Source organism: Anser anser, assembly GCF_964211835.1.
Source record: "Anser anser genome assembly, chromosome: 11".
NCBI lineage: Eukaryota > Metazoa > Chordata > Aves > Anseriformes > Anatidae > Anser > Anser anser.
Genome location: NC_139732.1, coordinates 1,264,568 through 1,285,394, shown reverse-complemented (window position 1 = coordinate 1,285,394; position 20,827 = coordinate 1,264,568). Strand labels below are relative to the sequence as shown.

The window sequence follows — 20,827 nt, the reverse complement described above, 5'->3', positions numbered from 1 at the left end:
ACTTTAGTTCACTTTGCTTGGTTGTTCTCGCTAAACCATGATGCAAAAGGTACAAGGGTTGATCTTTGCTGTCTGTCGCTTTGATTGTTTCACTGCTATTTCATCTTTCCCTTACGGTACTGGGGTCTCTATCGCGTCTAAGTGTCTTTTCTATCGCCTATACTAAGACTGTAAAATGCTTTAGTTTAATTAGTTTAGTAAATTCTTTAGTTTTGGTGTACTATTTGTGTGGTTGAGCTAGAGGGGGGGCTTCAAGACGATCCGGTCTAGTAGATATCTTTCAGGTGTAAGCTGAGTGCTTTGGTGTTATAGCTACGTCTTGATATTCTAAGTACACCTTCCGGTACACTTACCTTGTTACGACTTACCTCATCTTCAGCGTATTTATGGTATTAGTTATGTGGGATGTGGCTTTTGAGGAGGGTGACGGGCAGTATGTACGTGCCCCAGGGCCGGCTTAAAGTAGGCTCTATTGTCCCACTTTACTGCTAAATCCGCCTTCCAGAAGTGGTTTCACGCTTCTTTCCGTGTGCCCTATGAATAGGGAATGTAGCCCATTTCTTCCACTCCATAGGCTATACCTTGACCTGTCTTATTAGCGGGGTGCTATTGTGTCCACTGTTGTGCTCTCATTCGAGGTGGGCTGGCGACGGCGGTATGTAGGCTGTGTTGGCAAGGGGTGGTTGGGTTAATCGGGGATTATCGATTGTAGAACAGGCTCCTCTAGGTGGGTTTGGGGCACCGCCAAGTCCTTAGAGTTTTAAGCGTTTGTGCTCGTAGTTCTCTGGCGGATACTTCGGTAAAGTAAGTATCAAGATTTAGGGCCAGGCATAGTGGGGTATCTAATCCCAGTTTGGGCCCTGGCTTTCGTGGGTTTAAATCAGTCGTTAGTTCCTAAGATCATCTTAATGGTGTGTTTAGGTGCATCTTGGGCTTATGACAGCTCAGTTGCATTTTGATCTTAGTTAGCTAGGATAGGCATTTTACCACTCTTTACGCCGTGTCAATAGGACGGTTGATTTGGGTTTCTTGTATGACCGCGGTGGCTGGCACAAGATTTACCAACCCTTGAAGTTAGGCTGTTGCTATAACTAAGTCAAGTTTGCACTCATTGCTTAATGTTAATTACTGCTGAATACCCGTGGGGGCGTGGCTTAGCGAGGCGTCTTGGGCTACTACTTGGGTGTGCCTGATACCCGCTCCTCAAGGCCTGTATGGGGGTAGGTGGTCGAGGGCGTTTACACTGGGGCGCGGATACTTGCATGTATATATTTAGCAAAAACCAACCGTAAGGTTAGGACTAAGTCTTTTGTCCGCAGGCATGTTTTATGCCATCTTGGCAACTTCAGTGCCATGCTTTGTGTTAAGCTATGTGGACGGGGGTGTGGTTAGCTGATAGTTGAGTGGTGAGTGAGAGTGAAGTATATGAAATTATTGCTTGTGTTTACTATTTTTAGTACTGGAGTTTCTCTAAGTCCTAGGACTAGGAGGAAATGGTGTTTCATAGTGTGTAGGCGTCGGGATAGTCCGAGTATCGTCGGGGTATTCCTGCTAGGCCTAGGAAGTGCTGGGGGAAGAACGTTAGGTTTACTCCTGTAAATATTACCCCAAAGTGGGCTTTTGCTCATGTTTGGTGTAGGGTAAACCCAGTGAGTAGTGGGAATCAGTGAGTAAATCCTGCTAGAATGGCAAAGACGGCGCCTATGGATAGGACGTAGTGGAAGTGGACACTATTTGTCTGATCCGTACTAATTACCGCCATCCTACTCCTTCTATCACTCCCCGTACTCGCCGCCGGTATTACAATATTACTAACTGATCGAAACCTAAACACCACATTCTTCGACCCCGCTGGAGGAGGAGACCCAATCCTGTACCAACACCTATTCTGATTCTTCGGACACCCAGAAGTCTATATTCTGATCCTACCGGGGTTCGGAATCATCTCACACGTAGTCACGTACTACTCAGGCAAAAAGGAGCCCTTCGGCTACATGGGAATAGTCTGAGCCATACTATCCATCGGCTTCCTAGGATTCATCGTCTGAGCTCACCACATGTTTACAGTAGGAATAGACGTTGATACCCGAGCCTACTTTACATCAGCCACTATAATCATTGCCATCCCTACCGGAATCAAAGTATTTAGCTGACTAGCCACCCTGCACGGAGGAACAATCAAATGAGACCCCCCCAATACTATGAGCTCTAGGATTTATCTTCCTATTTACCATCGGAGGATTAACAGGAATCGTTCTTGCAAACTCTTCCCTAGACATCGCCCTGCACGACACGTACTACGTAGTTGCCCACTTCCACTACGTCCTATCCATAGGCGCCGTCTTTGCCATTCTAGCAGGATTTACTCACTGATTCCCACTACTCACTGGGTTTACCCTACACCAAACATGAGCAAAAGCCCACTTCGGGGTAATATTTACAGGAGTAAACCTAACGTTCTTCCCCCAGCACTTCCTAGGCCTAGCAGGAATACCCCGACGATACTCGGACTATCCCGACGCCTACACACTATGAAACACCATTTCCTCCATCGGCTCCCTAATCTCAATAGTAGCCGTAATCATACTAATATTCATCATCTGAGAAGCCTTTCCGGCCAAACGAAAAGTCCTACAACCAGAACTAACTACCACAAACGTTGAATGAATCCACGGCTGCCCTCCCCCATACCATACTTTCGAGGAACCGGCCTTCGTCCAAGTACAAGAAAGGAAGGAATCGAACCCTCACATGCTGGTTTCAAGCCAACTGCATTAACCGCTCATGCTTCTTTCTTATGAGACGTTAGTAAACCAATTACATAGCCTTGTCAAGACTAAATCACAGGTAAAAATCCTGTACATCTCATGTGGCCAACCACTCCCAACTAGGATTCCAAGACGCCTCATCACCCATCATAGAAGAACTCGTTGAATTCCACGACCACGCCCTAATCGTTGCCCTAGCTATCTGCAGCCTAGTTCTCTACCTTTTAGCCCACATACTAACAGAAAAAACTCTCGTCCAATGCTGTAGACGCCCAAGAAGTAGAGCTGATCTGGACAATCCTACCTGCTATCGTCCTGGTACTCCTCGCCCTCCCATCCCTACAAATCCTCTACATAATGGACAAAATCGACGAACCAGACCTCACCCTAAAAGCCATCGGCCACCAATGATACTGAAGCTACGAATACACAGACTTCAAAGACCTATCATTCGACTCCTACATAGTGCCCACCCCAGACTTACCCAACGGCCACTTCCGACTGCTAGAAGTTGACCACCGCGTAGTTATCCCAATAGAATCCCCCATCCACGTGATCATTACTGCAGGAGACGTACTCCACTCCTGAGCAGTCCCAACGCTCGGAGTTAAAACAGACGCAATCCCAGGCCGACTAAACCAAACTTCATTCATTACCACCCGGCCTGGGATTTTTTACGGACAATGCTCAGAAATTTGCGGGGCTAATCACAGCTACATACCCATTGTAGTAGAATCAACCCCACTCCCACATTTCGAGGCCTGATCGTCCCTTCTATCATCATCCTAATCATTAAGAAGCTATGCAACAGCACTAGCCTTTTAAGCTAGCCAAAGAGGGACTTCCCCCTCCTTAATGATATGCCACAGCTTAACCCCGCACCATGATTTTCAATCATAATTATAACCTGATTAACCCTAGCACTCCTCATCCAACCAAAACTACTAGCCTTCACCACAACCAACCCCCCATCAAATAAGACCTCCCTCACTACCAAACCCACACCATGATCCTGACCATGAACCTAAGCTTCTTTGACCAATTTTCCAGCCCCAATCTATTTGGCATCCCCTTAATCCTACTATCCCTACTCTTCCCAGCCCTACTATTCCCGTCCCCAAACAACCCATGAATCAACAACCGCCTTTCTACTATCCAAACATGACTCCTTCACCTAATCACAAAACAACTAATAGTCCCACTCAACAAAAATGGCCACAAATGAGCCATAATATTTACATCCCTAATAATCATACTTCTTACAATCAACCTTCTAGGCCTCCTTCCATATACATTCACCCCAACCACCCAACTATCTATGAACATAGCCCTAGCCTTCCCACTATGGCTCGCCACACTACTAACAGGCCTACGAAACCAACCATCAGCCTCTTTAGCCCACCTATTACCCGAAGGTACCCCTACACCCCTAATCCCCGCACTAATCCTGATCGAAACAACCAGCCTACTAATCCGCCCCCTAGCCCTCGGAGTCCGCCTTACAGCCAACCTTACAGCAGGACACTTACTCATCCAACTCATCTCTACAGCCTCTATTGCATTAATACCCACCCTTCCTGCAGTATCCATCCTAACAATAATCATCCTACTACTCCTAACCATCCTAGAAGTAGCAGTAGCCATAATCCAGGCCTACGTCTTCGTGCTCCTTCTAAGCCTATACTTACAAGAAAACATCTAATGGCACACCAAGCACACTCATACCACATAGTTGACCCAAGCCCTTGACCAATCTTCGGGGCAGCCGCCGCCCTACTCACAACCTCAGGATTAATCATGTGATTCCACTACAACTCATCCATACTACTAACCCTAGGCCTCATCTCAATACTCCTAGTAATACTCCAATGATGACGAGACATTGTACGAGAAAGCACCTTCCAAGGCCATCACACTCCCACAGTCCAAAAAGGCCTACGATACGGCATAATCCTTTTCATCACATCCGAAGCATTCTTCTTCTTAGGGTTCTTCTGAGCGTTCTTCCACTCGAGCCTGGCCCCAACCCCAGAACTAGGAGGCCAATGACCCCCAACAGGAATTAAACCACTCAACCCGATAGAAGTCCCCCTACTAAACACAGCCATCCTACTAGCCTCAGGCGTTACCGTAACGTGAGCCCATCACAGCATCACAGAAGGAAACCGAAAACACGCCATCCACGCCCTAACCCTAACGATCCTCCTGGGATTCTACTTCACAGCCCTACAAGCAATAGAATACCACGAAGCCCCATTCTCAATCGCCGATAGCGTCTACGGATCTACCTTCTTCGTTGCCACTGGATTCCACGGACTCCACGTAATCATCGGATCCTCCTTCCTGACCGTCTGCCTCTTCCGACTGATCAAGTTCCACTTTACATCAGACCACCACTTCGGATTCGAGGCAGCAGCCTGATACTGACACTTCGTAGACGTCATCTGACTATTCCTCTACATAACCATCTACTGATGAGGATCTTGCTCTTCTAGTATATTAATTACAATTGACTTCCAATCTCTAGAATCTGGTATAAACCCAGAGGAGAGCAATGAACGCACTCATGTTCATATTCGCCCTATCATCAATCCTAAGCGCCGCCCTAACCGCATTAAACTTCTGACTCGCCCAAATAAACCCCGACTCAGAGAAACTCTCACCGTACGAATGTGGATTCGACCCACTTGGATCTGCTCGATTACCATTCTCAGTCCGATTCTTCCTCAGTAGCCATCCTGTTCGTCCTATTCGACCTAGAAATCGCCCTCCTACTCCCCCTGCCATGAGCCGTCCAACTCCAATCCCCCCTAATGACCCTCACCTGAACTGTAGTGATCCTCCTTCTCCTAACACTCGGACTGGCCTACGAGTGAATTCAAGGGGGCCTAGAATGAGCAGAATAACAGAAAGTTAGTCTAACCAAAAAGATAGCTGGTTTCGACCCAGCAGATTACAGCCAACCCTGTAACTTTCTTATGTCGCCCCTACATTTAAGCTTCTACTCAGCCTTCATTTTCAGCGGACTAGGACTAGCCTTCCACCGAACCCACCTAGTATCCGCCCTACTATGCCTTGAAAGCATAATATTATCGATATTCGTAGGCCTATCAATATGATCCATCGAAAACCAAGTCTCCTCATTCACCATGGTACCAATTCTCATGCTAACCTTCTCAGCGTGTGAGGCGGGCACAGGCCTGGCCATCCTAGTAGCCTCCACCCGCACACATGGCTCCGACCATCTACACAACCTAAACCTCCTGCAATGCTAAAAATCATCCTACCCACAATCATACTTCTTCCAACAGCCCTGCTGTCTCCACCAAAATTTCTATGGACTAACACCACCTTATACAGCCTCCTAATCGCTGCCCTAAGCCTACAGTGATTAATCCCAACCTACTACCCCTACAAATTTTTATCCAACTGAACAGGAATTGACCAAATCTCATCCCCCCTCCTAGTACTATCCTGCTGACTACTCCCACTCATAATCATAGCAAGCCAAAACCACCTGCAACAAGAACCCCTACAACGCAAACGAATCTTTATCTCAACCTTAGTCGCAGTCCAGCCATTCATCCTACTAGCCTTTTCCACCACAGAACTAGCACTATTTTACATCTCATTTGAAGCAACCCTCATTCCCACCCTAATCTTAATCACCCGATGGGGGAACCAACCAGAACGCCTAAGCGCTGGCATCTACCTGCTATTCTACACGCCAGTAAGCTCTCTACCCCTGCTAATCACAATCATACACCTATACGTGAAAATTGGCACCCTGCACCTGCCAACCCTACAACTAACCCACCCAACCCTATCCACCTCATGGACAGGAATACTATCAGGTCTAGCACTGCTCATAGCATTCATAGTAAAAGCCCCACTATATGGCCTACACCTCTGACTGCCAAAAGCCCACGTAGAAGCACCCATCGCAGGCTCAATACTCCTCGCTGCCCTACTACTAAAGCTAGGAGGATACGGAATTATACGAGTCACTCTATTTATGGGCCCACTGTCCAACCTCCTGCACTACCCCTTCCTAACCCTGGCCCTATGAGGCGCCCTAATGACTAGCTCAATCTGCCTACGACAGACAGACCTAAAATCACTAATCGCTTATTCATCCGTTAGCCACATAGGCCTAGTTATCGCCGCAGGAATAATCCAAACCCACTGATCATTCTCAGGGGCAATGATCCTAATAATTTCCCATGGACTAACTTCCTCCATACTATTCTGCCTAGCCAACACAAACTATGAACGTACGCACAGCCGAATTCTACTACTCACACGAGGCCTACAACCTCTCCTACCACTCATAGCTACCTGATGATTGCTGGCCAATCTAACAAACATAGCCTTACCCCCAACAACAAACCTCATAGCAGAGCTAACCATTATAATCACCTTATTCAACTGATCTGCCTTCACGATCATCCTAACAGGAATCGCAACCCTACTAACCGCCTCCTACACCTTATTCATACTACTAATGACCCAACGAGGCTCAATCCCCTCCCACATCACATCTATGCAAAACTCAACCACGCGAGAACACCTGCTCATAACACTCCACATTATCCCAATATTCCTCCTAATCCTCAAACCCGAACTGATCTCCGGAATCCCCTCATGCAAGTATAGTTTAAACCAAACATTAGACTGTGATTCTAAGAATAGAAGTTCAAACCTTCTTACCTGCCGAGGGGAGGGTTTAACCAACAAGAGCTGCTAACTCTTACATCTGAGCCTAAAACCTCAGCCCCCTTACTTTTAAAGGATAACAGCAATCCACTGGTCTTAGGAACCACCCATCTTGGTGCAAATCCAAGTAAAAGGAGTGAACCCCACACTACTAATCAACTCCCTCACACTACTCACGCTGACAATCCTCCTAACCCCAATCATCCTGCCATTTCTATTTAAAAACTTTAAAAACACCCCACAAGCCACCACCCGCGCTGTTAAAACCGCATTCCTAATTAGCCTAGCCCCTACAACCGCATTCATCTACTCGGGAGTAGAATCTGTCACCTGCCACTGGGAGTGAAAATTCATTATAAACTTTAAAATCCCCCTGAGCCTAAAAATAGACCAATACTCAATAACATTTCTTCCAATCGCCCTATTTGTAACATGATCAATCCTACAATTCGCCATATGATACATGGCCTCAGAGCCATACGTAACAAAATTTTTCACCTACCTACTGACATTCCTAGTCGCCATACTCCTCCTAACAACCGCAAACAACATATTCCTCCTATTCGTAGGCTGGGAAGGAGTACGAATCATGTCCTTCCTTCTCATCGGCTGATGACAAGGCCGAGCAGATGCCAACACCGCCGCCCTACAAGCCGTAATCTACAACCGAATCGGAGACGTCGGACTGACCCTGAGCATAGCATGACTAGCTTCAACATTCAACACCTGAGAGATCCAACAAGCCGTACACCCCCACCAAACCCCAATCCTCCCCCTCATAGGATTAATCCTCGCAGCCGCAGGAAAATCCGCCCAATTTGGACTCCACCCATGACTGCCCGCAGCAATAGAAGGCCCCACCCCAGTATCAGCCCTACTGCACTCCAGTACCATAGTAGTAGCCGGAATCTTCCTGCTCATCCGCATGCACCCCCTGCTAGCCACCAACCAGACAGCCCTAACTGCCTGCCTATGCCTAGGTGCTCTATCAACCCTATTCGCTGCCACATGCGCCCTAACCCAAAATGACATCAAAAAAATCATTGCTTTCTCAACATCCAGCCAACTAGGACTAATAATAGTCACTATCGGACTAAACCTCCCACAACTAGCCTTCCTACACATCTCAACCCATGCCTTCTTTAAAGCCATACTATTCCTATGCTCAGGGTCTATCATCCACAACCTAAACGGAGAACAAGATATCCGAAAGATAGGAGGCCTACAGAAAATACTCCCAGTCACTACTTCCTGCCTAACCATCGGAAACCTGGCGCTGATAGGAACCCCATTCCTAGCCGGATTCTACTCAAAAGACCTCATCATCGAAAGCTTAAACACATCATACCTAAATACTTGAGCCCTACTCCTAACCCTTATAGCCACAGCATTCACCGCAACCTACAGCATCCGCATAACCATCCTAGTCCAAGCTGGACAAACCCGAATCCCCCCAATAGTATCAATAAACGAAAACAACCCACTAATCACCGCCCCCCTAACCCGACTCGCCCTAGGCAGCATTACAGCAGGAATAATCATTACCTCTTTCATCACACCAACCAAAACCCCCCCAATAACCATACCCCTTATCACCAAAACCGCTGCCATCCTCATAACAATCCTAGGAATCATCCTAGCCCTAGAACTATCGAACATAACACACACCCTCACTCACCCCAAACCAAACCCCCTCATAAACTTCTCCTCTGCATTAGGGTACTTCAACCCCCTAGTACACCGATTCTTCTCCAAAAACCTACTAGAAAAGGGACAAAACATTGCCCTACACTTGATCGACCTCTCCTGACTCGAAAAAATAGGGCCAGAGGGCCTTGCTGAACTACAAGTAGCCGCAAGCAAAGCCGCAACCTCAATACACACAGGGCTAATTAAGGCCTACCTAGGATCCTTCGCCCTCTCCATCCTGGTAATAATCCTAATAACACACAGACTCACTAATGGCCCCTAACATCCGCAAATCCCATCCCCTACTAAAAATAATCAACAACTCCCTAATCGACCTACCCGCCCCCTCCAACATCTCTGCCTGATGAAACTTCGGCTCCCTTCTAGCCATCTGCTTAGCCACACAAATCCTAACAGGCCTGCTACTAGCCATACACTACACCGCAGACACTTCACTCGCCTTCTCCTCAGTAGCTCACACATGCCGAGACGTCCAGTACGGATGGCTCATCCGCAAACTCCACGCCAACGGTGCTTCGCTCTTCTTTATCTGCATCTACTTACACATCGGACGAGGCCTCTACTACGGCTCCTACCTATACAAAGAAACCTGAAACACAGGAGTAATCCTCCTACTCACCCTAATAGCAACTGCCTTCGTAGGGTATGTCCTACCATGAGGACAAATGTCATTCTGAGGGGCCACCGTAATCACCAACCTATTCTCAGCCATCCCGTACATTGGGCAAACTCTAGTAGAATGAGCCTGAGGAGGATTCTCAGTAGACAATCCAACCTTAACCCGATTCTTCGCCATCCACTTCCTACTGCCCTTCCTAATTGCAGGAATCACCCTAGTCCACCTAACCTTCCTACACGAATCAGGCTCAAATAACCCACTAGGAATCGTATCAGACTGCGACAAAATCCCATTCCACCCATACTTCTCCATTAAAGACAGCTTAGGGCTTACCCTAATAATCACCCCTCTAATAGCACTAGCCCTATTTTCACCGAACCTCCTGGTTCTTGGAATCCTAGTTGGGAGTGGTTGGCCACATGAGATGTACAGGATTTTTACCTGTGATTTAGTCTTGACAAGGCTATGTAATTGGTTTACTAACGTCTCATAAGAAAGAAGCATGAGCGGTTAATGCAGTTGGCTTGAAACCCATCCCCAGTGGTGCAAGTGCACTCTCTGAACTCACTGCAGTGCATCCCCAGTGGTGCCAGTGCACTCTCTGCACTCACTGCACTGCATCCCCAGTGGTGCCAGTGCAATCTCTGGACTCACTGCAGAGCATCCCCAGTGGTGCCAGTGCACTCTGTGGACTCACTGTAGTGCATCCCCAGTGGTGCCAGTGCACTCTCTGGACTCACTGCACTGCATCCCCAGTGGTGCCAGTGCAATCTCTGGACTCACTGCAGTGCATCCCCAGTGGTGCCAGTGCACTCTCTGGACTCACTGCACTGCATCCCCAGTGGTGCCAGTGCACTCTCTGGACTCACTGCAGTGCATCCCCAGTGGTGCCAGTGCACTCTCTGGACTCACTGCACTGCAGCCCCAGTGGTGCCAGTGCACTCTCTGGACTCACTGCACTGCATCCCCAGTGGTGCCAGTGCGCTCTCTGGAGTCACAGCACTGCATCCCCAGTGGTGCCAGTGCAATCTCTGGACTCACTGCACTGCATCCCCAGTGGTGCCAGTGCACTCTCTGGACTCACTGAAGTGCATCCCCATTGGTGCCATTGCACTCTCTGCACTCACTGCACTGCATCACCAGTGGTGCCAGTGCACTCACTGGACTGACTGCACTGCATCCCCAGTGGTGCCAGTGCACTCTCCGGAGTCACAGCACTGCATCCCCAGTGGTGCCAGTGCACTCACTGGACACACTGTACTGCATCCCCAGTGGTGCCAGTGCACTCTCTGCACTCACTGCACAGCATCCAGAGTGGTGCCAGTGCATTCACTGGACTCACTGGACTGCATCCCCAGTGGTGCCAGTGCACTCTCTGGACTCACTGCAGTGCATCCCCAGTGGTGCCAGTGCACTCTCTGGACTCACTGCACTGCATCCCCAGTGGTGCCAGTGCACTCTCTGGACTCACTGCACCGCAACCCCAGTGGTGTCAGTGCACTCTCTGGACTCACTGAAGTGCATCCCCAGTGGTGCCCGTGCACTCTCTGGACTCACTGCACTGCATCCCCAGTGGTGCCAGTGCACTCTCTGGACTCACTGCACCGCATCCCCAGTGGTGCCAGTGCAATCTCTGGACTCACTGTAGTGCATCCCCAGTGGTGCCAGTGCACTCTCTGGACTCACTGCAGTGCATCCCCAGTGGTGCCAGTGCACTCTCTGGACTCACTGCAGTGCATCCCCAGTGGTGCCAGTGCACTCTCTGGACTCACTGTAGTGCATCCCCAGTGGTGCCAGTGCACTCTCTGGACTCACTGCAGTGCATCCCCAGTGGTGCCAGTGCACTCTCTGGACTCACTGCAGTGCATCCCCAGTGGTGCCAGTGCACTCTCTGGACTCACTGCAGTGCATCCCCAGTGGTGCCAGTGCACTCTCTGGACTCACTGCACTGCATCCCCAGTGGTGCCAGTGCACTCTCTGCACTCACTGCACTGCATTCCCAGTGGTGCCAGTGAAGTCTCTGGACTCACTGCACTGCATCCCCAGTGGTGCCAGTGCACTCTCTGGACTCACTGCACTGCATCCCCAGTGGTGCCAGTGCACTCTCTGGACTCACTGCACTGCATCCCCAGTGGTGCCAGTGCACTCTCTCGAGTCACTGCACTACATCCCCAGTAGTGCCAGTGCACTTCACTGGACTCACGGTACTGCATCATCGGTGGTGCCAGTGCACTCTCTGGACTCACTGCACTGCATCCCCAGTGGTGCCAGTGTACTCTCTGGACTCACTGCACTGCAGGCCCAGTGGTACCAGTGCACTCACTGGACTCACTGTAATGCATCACCAGTGGTGCCAGTGCACTCTCTGGACTCACTGCACTGCATCCCCAGTGGTTCCAGTGCATTCACTGGACTCACTGTACTGCATCTCCAGTGGTGCCAGTGCACTCTCTGGACTCACTGCACTGCATCCCCAGTGGTGCCAGTGTACTCACAGGATTCACTGCACTGCATCCCCAGTGGTGCTAGTGCAGTCTCTGGACTCACAGCAGTGCATCCCCAGTGGTGCCAGTGCACTCTCTGGACTCACTGAAGTGCATTCTCAGTGGTGCCAGTGCACTCTCTGGGCTCACGGAAGTGCATCCCCAGTGGTGCCAGTACACCCACTGGACTCACTGCACTGCATCCCCAGTGGTGCCAGTGCACTCTCTGGACTCACTGCACTGCATCCCCAGTGGTGCCAGTGCACTCTCTGGACTCACTGTAGTGCATCCCCAGTGGTGCCAGTGCACTCTCTGGACTCACTGCAGTGCATCCCCAGTGGTGCCAGTGCACTCTCTGGACTCACTGCACTGCACCCTGAGTGGTGCCAGTGCACTCTGTGGAGTCACTGAAGTGCATCCCCAGTGGTGCCAGTGCACTCTCTGGACTCACTGCACTGCATGTCCAGTGGTGCCAGTGCACTCTCTGGACTCACTGTACTTCATCCCCACTGGTGCCAGTGCACTATGTGGACTCACTGTACTGCATCCCCAGTGGTGACAGTGCACTCTCTGGACTAACTGCAGTGCATCCCCAGTGGTGCCAGTGCACTCTCTGGACTCACTGCACTGCATCCCCAGTGGTGCCAGTGCACTCTCTGGACTCACTGTACTGCATCACCAGTGGTGCCAGTGCACTCTCTGGACTCACTGCAGTGCATCACCAGTGGCGCCAGTGCACTCTCTGGACTCACTGCACTGCATCCCCAGTGGTGCCAGTGCACTCTCTGCACTCACTGCACTGCATTCCCAGTGGTGCCAGTGAAGTCTCTGGACTCACTGCACTGCATCCCCAGTGGTGCCAGTGCACTCTCTGGACTCACTGCACTGCATCCCCACTGCTGCCAGTGCACTCTCTGGACTCACTGCACTGCATCCCCAGTGGTGCCAGTGCACTCTCTGGACTCACTGCACTGCATCCCCAGTGGTGCGAGTGTACTCTCTGGACTCACTGCACTGCAGGCCCAGTGGTACCAGTGCACTCAGTGGACTCACTGTACTGCATCACCAGTGGTGCCAGTGCACTCTCTGGACTCACTGCACTGCATCCCCAGTGGTTCCAGTGCATTCACTGGACTCACTGTACTGCATCCCCAGTGGTGCCAGTGCACTCTCTGGACTCACTGAAGTGCATTCTCAGTGGTGCCAGTGCACTCTCTGGGCTCACTGAAGTGCATTCTCAGTGGTGCCAGTGCACTCTCTGGGCTCACTGAAGTGCATCCCCAGTGGTGCCAGTACACTCACTGGACTCACTGCACTGCATCCCCAGAGGTGCCAGTGCACTCTCTGGACTCACTGTAGTGCATCCCCAGTGGTGCCAGTGCACTCTCTGGACTCACTGCAGTGCATCCCCAGTGGTGCCAGTGCACTCTCTGGACTCACTGCACTGCATCCCCAGTGGTGCCAGTGAAGTCTTTGGACTCACTGCACTGCATCCCCACTGATGCCAGTGCACTCTGTGGAGTCACTGAAGTGCATCCCCAGTGGTGCCAGTGCACTCTCTGGACTCACTGCACTGCATGTCCAGTGGTGCCAGTGCACTCTCTGGACTCACTGTACTGCATCCCCACTGGTGCCAGTGCACTATGTGGACTCACTGCACTGCATCCCCAGTGGTGCCAGTGCACTCTCTGGACTCACTGCACTGCATCCCCAGTGGTGCCAGTGCACTCTCTGGACTCACTGTAGTGCATCCCCAGTGGTGCCAGTGCACTCTCTGGACTCACTGCAGTGCATCCCCAGTGGTGCCAGTGCACTCTCTGGACTCACTGCACTGCATCCCCAGTGGTGCCAGTGAAGTCTTTGGACTCACTGCACTGCATCCCCAGTGGTGCCAGTGCACTCTGTGGAGTCACTGAAGTGCATCCCCAGTGGTGCCACTGCACTCTCTGGACTCACTGCACTGCATGTCCAGTGGTGCCAGTGCACTCTCTGGACTCACTGTACTGCATCCCCACTGGTGCCAGTGCACTATGTGGACTCACTGTACTGCATCCCCAGTGGTGACAGTGCACTCTCTGGACTAACTGCAGTGCATCCCCAGTGGTGCCAGTGCACTCTCTGGACTCACTGCAGTGCATCCCCAGTGGTGCCAGTGCACTCTCTGGTCTCACTGCAGTGCATCCCCAGTGGTGCCAGTGCAGTCTCTGGACTCACTGCACTGCATCCCCAGTGGTGCCAGTGCACTGTCTGGACTCACTGCAGTGCATCCCCAGTGGTGTCAGTGCACTCTCTCTGGACTCACTGCTGTGCATCCCCAGTGGTGCCAGAGCACTCTCTGGACTCACTGCACTGCATCCCCAGTGGTGCCAGTGCACTCTCTGGACTCACTGCACTGCATCCCCAGTGGTGTCAGTGCACTCTCTGGACTCACTGAAGTGCATACCCAGTTGTGCCAGTGCACTCTCTGGACTCAATGCACTGCATCCCCAGTGGTGCCAGTGCACTCTCTGGACTCAGTGCACTGCATCCCCAGTGGTGCCAGTGCAATCTCTGGACTCACTGTAGTGCATCCCCAGTGGTGCCAGTGCACTCTCTGGAGTGACTGCAGTGCATCCCCAGTGGTGCCAGTGCACTCTCTGGACTCACTGTACTGCATCACCAGTGGTGCCAGTGCACTCTCTGGACTCACTGCACTGCATCCCCAGTGGTGCCAGTGCACTCTCTGGACTCACTGCACTGCATCCCCAGTGGTGCCAGTGCACTCTCTGGAGTCACTGAAGTGCATCCCCAGTGGTGCCAGTGCACTCTCTGGACTCACTGCACTGCATGCCCAGTGGTGCCAGTGCACTCTCTGGACTCACTGTACTGCATCCCCACTGGTACCAGTGCACTCTGTGGACTCACTGTACTGCATCCCCAGTGGTGACAGTGCACTCTCTGGACTCACTGCAGTGCATCCCCAGTGGTGCCAGTGCACTCTGTGGACTCACTGCAGTGCATCCCCAGTGGTGCCAGTGCACTCTCTGGACTCACTGCACTGCATCCCCAGTGGTGCAGGTGCACTCTCTGGACTCACTGCAGTGCATCCACAGTGGTGCCAGTGCACTCACTGGACTCACTGCAGTGCATTCCCTCTGGTGCCAGTGCACTCTCTGGACTCACTGCACTGCATCCCCAGTGGTGCCAGTGCACTCTCTGGACTCACTGAAGTGCATCCCCAGTGGTGCGAGTGCATTCTCTGGACTCACTGCAGTGCATCACCAGTGGTGCCAGTGCACTCTCTGGACTCACTGAGGTGCATCACCAGTGGTGCCAGTGCACTCTCTGGACTCACTGCACTGCATCCCCAGTGCTGCCAGTGCACTCACTGGACTCACTGCAGTGCATCCCCACTGGTGCCAGTGCACTCTCTGGACTCACTGCACTGCATCCCCAGTGGTTCCAGCGCACTCTCTGGACTCACTGCACAGCATCCCCAGTGGTGCTAGTGCACTCTCTGGACTCACTGCAGTGCATCCCCAGTGGTGCCAGTGCACTCTCTGGACTCACTGAAGTGCATCACCAGTGGTGCCAGTGCACTCTCTGGACTCACTGCACTGCATCCCCAGTGGAGCCAGTGCACTCTCTGGACTCACTGCAGTGCATCCGCAGTGGTGCCATTGCACTCTCTGGACTCACTGCACTGCATCTCCAGTGGTGCCAGTGCACTCTCTGGACTCACTGCACTGCATCCCCAGTGCTGCCAGTGCACTCTCTTGAGTCACTGCACTGCATCCCCTGTGGTGCAAGAGCACTCTCTGGACTCACAGCAGTGCTCACCAGTGGTGCCAGTGCACTCTCTGGACTCACTGCACTGCATCCCCAGTGGTGCCAGTGCACTCTCTGGACTCACTGCACTGCATCCCCAGTGGTGCTAGTGCACTGTGTGGACTCACTGTACTGCATCCCCACTGGTGTCAGTGCAATCTCTGGACTCACTGCAGTGCATCCCCAGTGGTGCCAGTGCACTCTCTGGACTCACTGCAGTGCATCCCCAGTGGTGCCAGTGCACTCTCTGGACTCACTGCACTGCATCCCCAGTGGTGCCAGTGCAATCTCTGGACTCACTGTAGTGCATCCCCAGTGGTGCCAGTGCACTCTCTGGACTCACTGCAGTGCATCCCCAGTGGTGCCAGTGCACTCTCTGGACTCACTGCAGTGCATCCCCAGTGGTGCCAGTGCACTCTCTGGACTCACTGCAGTGCATCCCCAGTGGTGCCAGTGCACTCTCTGGACTCACTGCACTGCATCCCCAGTGGTGCCAGTGCACTCTCTGCACTCACTGCACTGCATTCCCAGTGGTGCCAGTGAAGTCTCTGGACTCACTGCACTGCATCCCCAGTGGTGCCAGTGCACTCTCTGGACTCACTGCAGTGCATCCCCAGTGGTGCCAGTGCACTCTCTGGACTCACTGCAGTGCATCCCCAGTGGTGCCAGTGCACTCTCTGGACTCACTGCACTGCATCCCCAGTGGTGCCAGTGCACTCTCTCGAGACACTGCACTACATCCCCAGTAGTGCCAGTGCACTTCACTGGACTCACGGTACTGCATCATCGGTGGTGCCAGTGCACTCTCTGGACTCACTGCACTGCATCCCCAGTGGTGCCAGTGTACTCTCTGGACTCACTGCACTGCAGGCCCAGTGGTACCAGTGCACTCACTGGACTCACTGTAATGCATCACCAGTGGTGCCAGTGCACTCTCTGGACTCACTGCACTGCATCCCCAGTGGTTCCAGTGCATTCACTGGACTCACTGTACTGCATCTCCAGTGGTGCCAGTGCACTCTCTGGATTCACTGCACTGCATCCCCAGTGGTGCTAGTGCAGTCTCTGGACTCACTGCAGTGCATCCCCAGTGGTGCCAGTGCACTCTCTGGACTCACTGAAGTGCATTCTCAGTGGTGCCAGTGCACTCTCTGGGCTCACTGAAGTGCATCCCCAGTGGTGCCAGTGCACTCTCTGCACTCACTGCACTGCATCCCCAGTGGTGCCAGTGCACTCTCTGGACTCACTGCACTGCATCCCCAGTGGTGCCAGTGCACTCTCTGGACTCACTGTAGTGCATCCCCAGTGGTGCCAGTGCACTCTCTGGACTCACTGCAGTGCATCCCCAGTGGTGCCAGTGCACTCTCTGGACTCACTGCACTGCATCCCCAGTGGTGCCAGTGAAGTCTTTGGACTCACTGCACTGCATCCCCAGTGGTGCCAGTGCACTCTGTGGAGTCACTGAAGTGCATCCCCAGTGGTGCCACTGCACTCTCTGGACTCACTGCACTGCATGTCCAGTGGTGCCAGTGCACTCTCTGGACTCACTGTACTGCATCCCCACTGGTGCCAGTGCACTATGTGGACTCACTGTACTGCATCCCCAGTGGTGACAGTGCACTCTCTGGACTAACTGCAGTGCATCCCCAGTGGTGCCAGTGCACTCTCTGGACTCACTGCACTGCATCCCCAGTGGTGCCAGTGCACTCTCTGGACTCACTGTACTGCATCACCAGTGGTGCCAGTGCACTCTCTGGACTCACTGCAGTGCATCACCAGTGGCGCCAGTGCACTCTCTGGACTCACTGCACTGCATCCCCAGTGGTGCCAGTGCACTCTCTGCACTCACTGCACTGCATTCCCAGTGGTGCCAGTGAAGTCTCTGGACTCACTGCACTGCATCCCCAGTGGTGCCAGTGCACTCTCTGGACTCACTGCACTGCATCCCCACTGCTGCCAGTGCACTCTCTGGACTCACTGCACTGCATCCCCAGTGGTGCCAGTGCACTCTCTGGACTCACTGCACTGCATCCCCAGTGGTGCGAGTGTACTCTCTGGACTCACTGCACTGCAGGCCCAGTGGTACCAGTGCACTCAGTGGACTCACTGTACTGCATCACCAGTGGTGCCAGTGCACTCTCTGGACTCACTGCACTGCATCCCCAGTGGTTCCAGTGCATTCACTGGACTCACTGTACTGCATCTCCAGTGGTGCCAGAGCACTCTCTGGACTCACTGAAGTGCATTCTCAGTGGTGCCAGTGCACTCTCTGGGCTCACTGAAGTGCATTCTCAGTGGTGCCAGTGCACTCTCTGGGCTCACTGAAGTGCATCCCCAGTGGTGCCAGTACACTCACTGGACTCACTGCACTGCATCCCCAGTGGTGCCAGTGCACTCTCTGGACTCACTGTAGTGCATCCCCAGTGGTGCCAGTGCACTCTCTGGACTCACTGAAGTGCATCCCCAGTGGTGCCAGTGCACTCTCTGGACTCACTGCACTGCATCCCCAGTGGTGCCAGTGAAGTCTTTGGACTCACTGCACTGCATCCCCACTGGTGCCAGTGCACTCTGTGGAGTCACTGAAGTGCATCCCCAGTGGTGCCAGTGCACTCTCTGGACTCACTGCACTGCATGTCCAGTGGTGCCAGTGCACTCTCTGGACTCACTGTACTGCATCCCCACTGGTGCCAGTGCACTATGTGGACTCACTGTACTGCATCCCCAGTGGTGCCAGTGCACTCTCTGGACTCACTGCAGTGCATCCCCAGTGGTGCCAGTGCACTCTCTGGTCTCACTGCAGTGCATCCCCAGTGGTGCCAGTGCAGTCTCTGCACTCACTGCACTGCATCCCCAGTGGTGCCAGTGCACTGTCTGGACTCACTGCAGTGCATCCCCAGTGGTGTCAGTGCACTCTCTGGACTCACTGCTGTGCATCCCCAGTGGTGCCAGAGCACTCTCTGGACTCACTGCACTGCATCCCCAGTGGTGCCAGTGCACTCTCTGGACTCACTGCACTGCATCCCCAGTGGTGTCAGTGCACTCTCTGGACTCACTGAAGTGCATACCCAGTTGTGCCAGTGCACTCTCTGGACTCAATGCACTGCATCTCCAGTGGTGCCAGTGCACTCTCTGGACTCAGTGCACTGCATCCCCAGTGGTGCCAGTGCAATCTCTGGACTCACTGTAGTGCATCCCCAGTGGTGCCAGTGCACTCTCTGGACTCACTGCACTGCATCCCCAGTGGTGCCAGTGCACTCTCTGGACTCACTGTACTGCATCACCAGTGGTGCCAGTGCACTCTCTGGACTCACTGCAGTGCATCACCAGTGGCGCCAGTGCACTCTCTGGACTCACTGCACTGCATCCCCAGTGGTGCCAGTGCACTCTCTGCACTCACTGCACTGCATTCCCAGTGGTGCCAGTGAAGTCTCTGGACTCACTGCACTGCATCCCCAGTGGTGCCAGTGCACTCTCTGGACTCACTGCACTGCATCCCCACTGCTGCCAGTGCACTCTCTGGACTCACTGCACTGCATCCCCAGTGGTGCCAGTGCACTCTCTGGACTCACTGCACTGCATCCCCAGTGGTGCGAGTGTACTCTCTGGACTCACTGCACTGCAGGCCCAGTGGTACCAGTGCACTCAGTGGACTCACTGTACTGCATCACCAGTGGTGCCAGTGCACTCTCTGGACTCACTGCACTGCATCCCCAGTGGTTCCAGTGCATTCACTGGACTCACTGTACTGCATCTCCAGTGGTGCCAGTGCACTCTCTGGACTCACTGAAGTGCATTCTCAGTGGTGCCAGTGCACTCTCTGGGCTCACTGAAGTGCATTCTCAGTGGTGCCAGTGCACTCTCTGGGCTCACTGAAGTGCATCCCCAGTGGTGCCAGTACACTCACTGGACTCACTGCACTGCATCCCCAGTGGTGCCAGTGCACTCTCTGGACTCACTGTAGTGCATCCCCAGTGGTGCCAGTGCACTCTCTGGACTCACTGCAGTGCATCCCCAGTGGTGCCAGTGCACTCTCTGGACTCACTGCACTGCATCCCCAGTGGTGCCAGTGAAGTCTTTGGACTCACTGCACTGCATCCCCACTGGTGCCAGTGCACTCTGTGGAGTCACTGAAGTGCATCCCCAGTGGTGCCAGTGCACTCTCTGGACTCACTGCACTGCATGTCCAGTGGTGCCAGTGCACTCTCTGGACTCACTGTACTGCATCCCCACTGGTGCCAGTGCACTATGTGGACTCACTGTACTGCATCCCCAGTGGTGACAGTGCACTCTCTGGACTCACTGCACTGCATCCCCAGTGGTGCCAGTGCACTCTCTGGACTCACTGCAGTGCATCCCCAGTGGTGCCAGTGCACTCTCTGGACTCACTGCAGTGCATCCCCAGTGGTGCAAGTGCACTCTCTCGAGTCACTGCACTACATCCCCAGTGGTGCCAGTGCACTCTCTGGACTCACTGAAGTGCATCCCTAGTGGTGCCAGTGCACTCTCTGCACTCACGTCTCTGCATTCCCAGTGGTGCCAGTGAAGTCTCTGGACTCACTGCACTGCATCCCCAGTGGTGCCAGTGCAATCTCTGGACTCACTGCACTGCATCCCCAGTGGTGCCAGTGCACTCTCTGGACTCACTGCAGTGCATCCCCAGTGGTGCCAGTGCATTCTCTGGACTCACTGCACTGCACCCCAGTGGTGCCAGTGCACTCTCTGGA

General features: G+C 52.9%; 1 long non-coding RNA gene across 1 annotated transcript in view; it reads left to right on the top strand.

Moving 5' to 3' along the window:
• Window positions 1-270: 270 nt before the first annotated feature.
• Window positions 271-20,827, top strand: part of LOC310879937 — a 94,073-nt gene continuing 73,516 nt past the window's right edge. Inside the window, exon 1 of the long non-coding RNA XR_014571266.1 lies at window positions 271-679. This is a non-coding gene — a long non-coding RNA (uncharacterized lncRNA). The remainder of the gene's footprint in view (window positions 680-20,827) is intronic.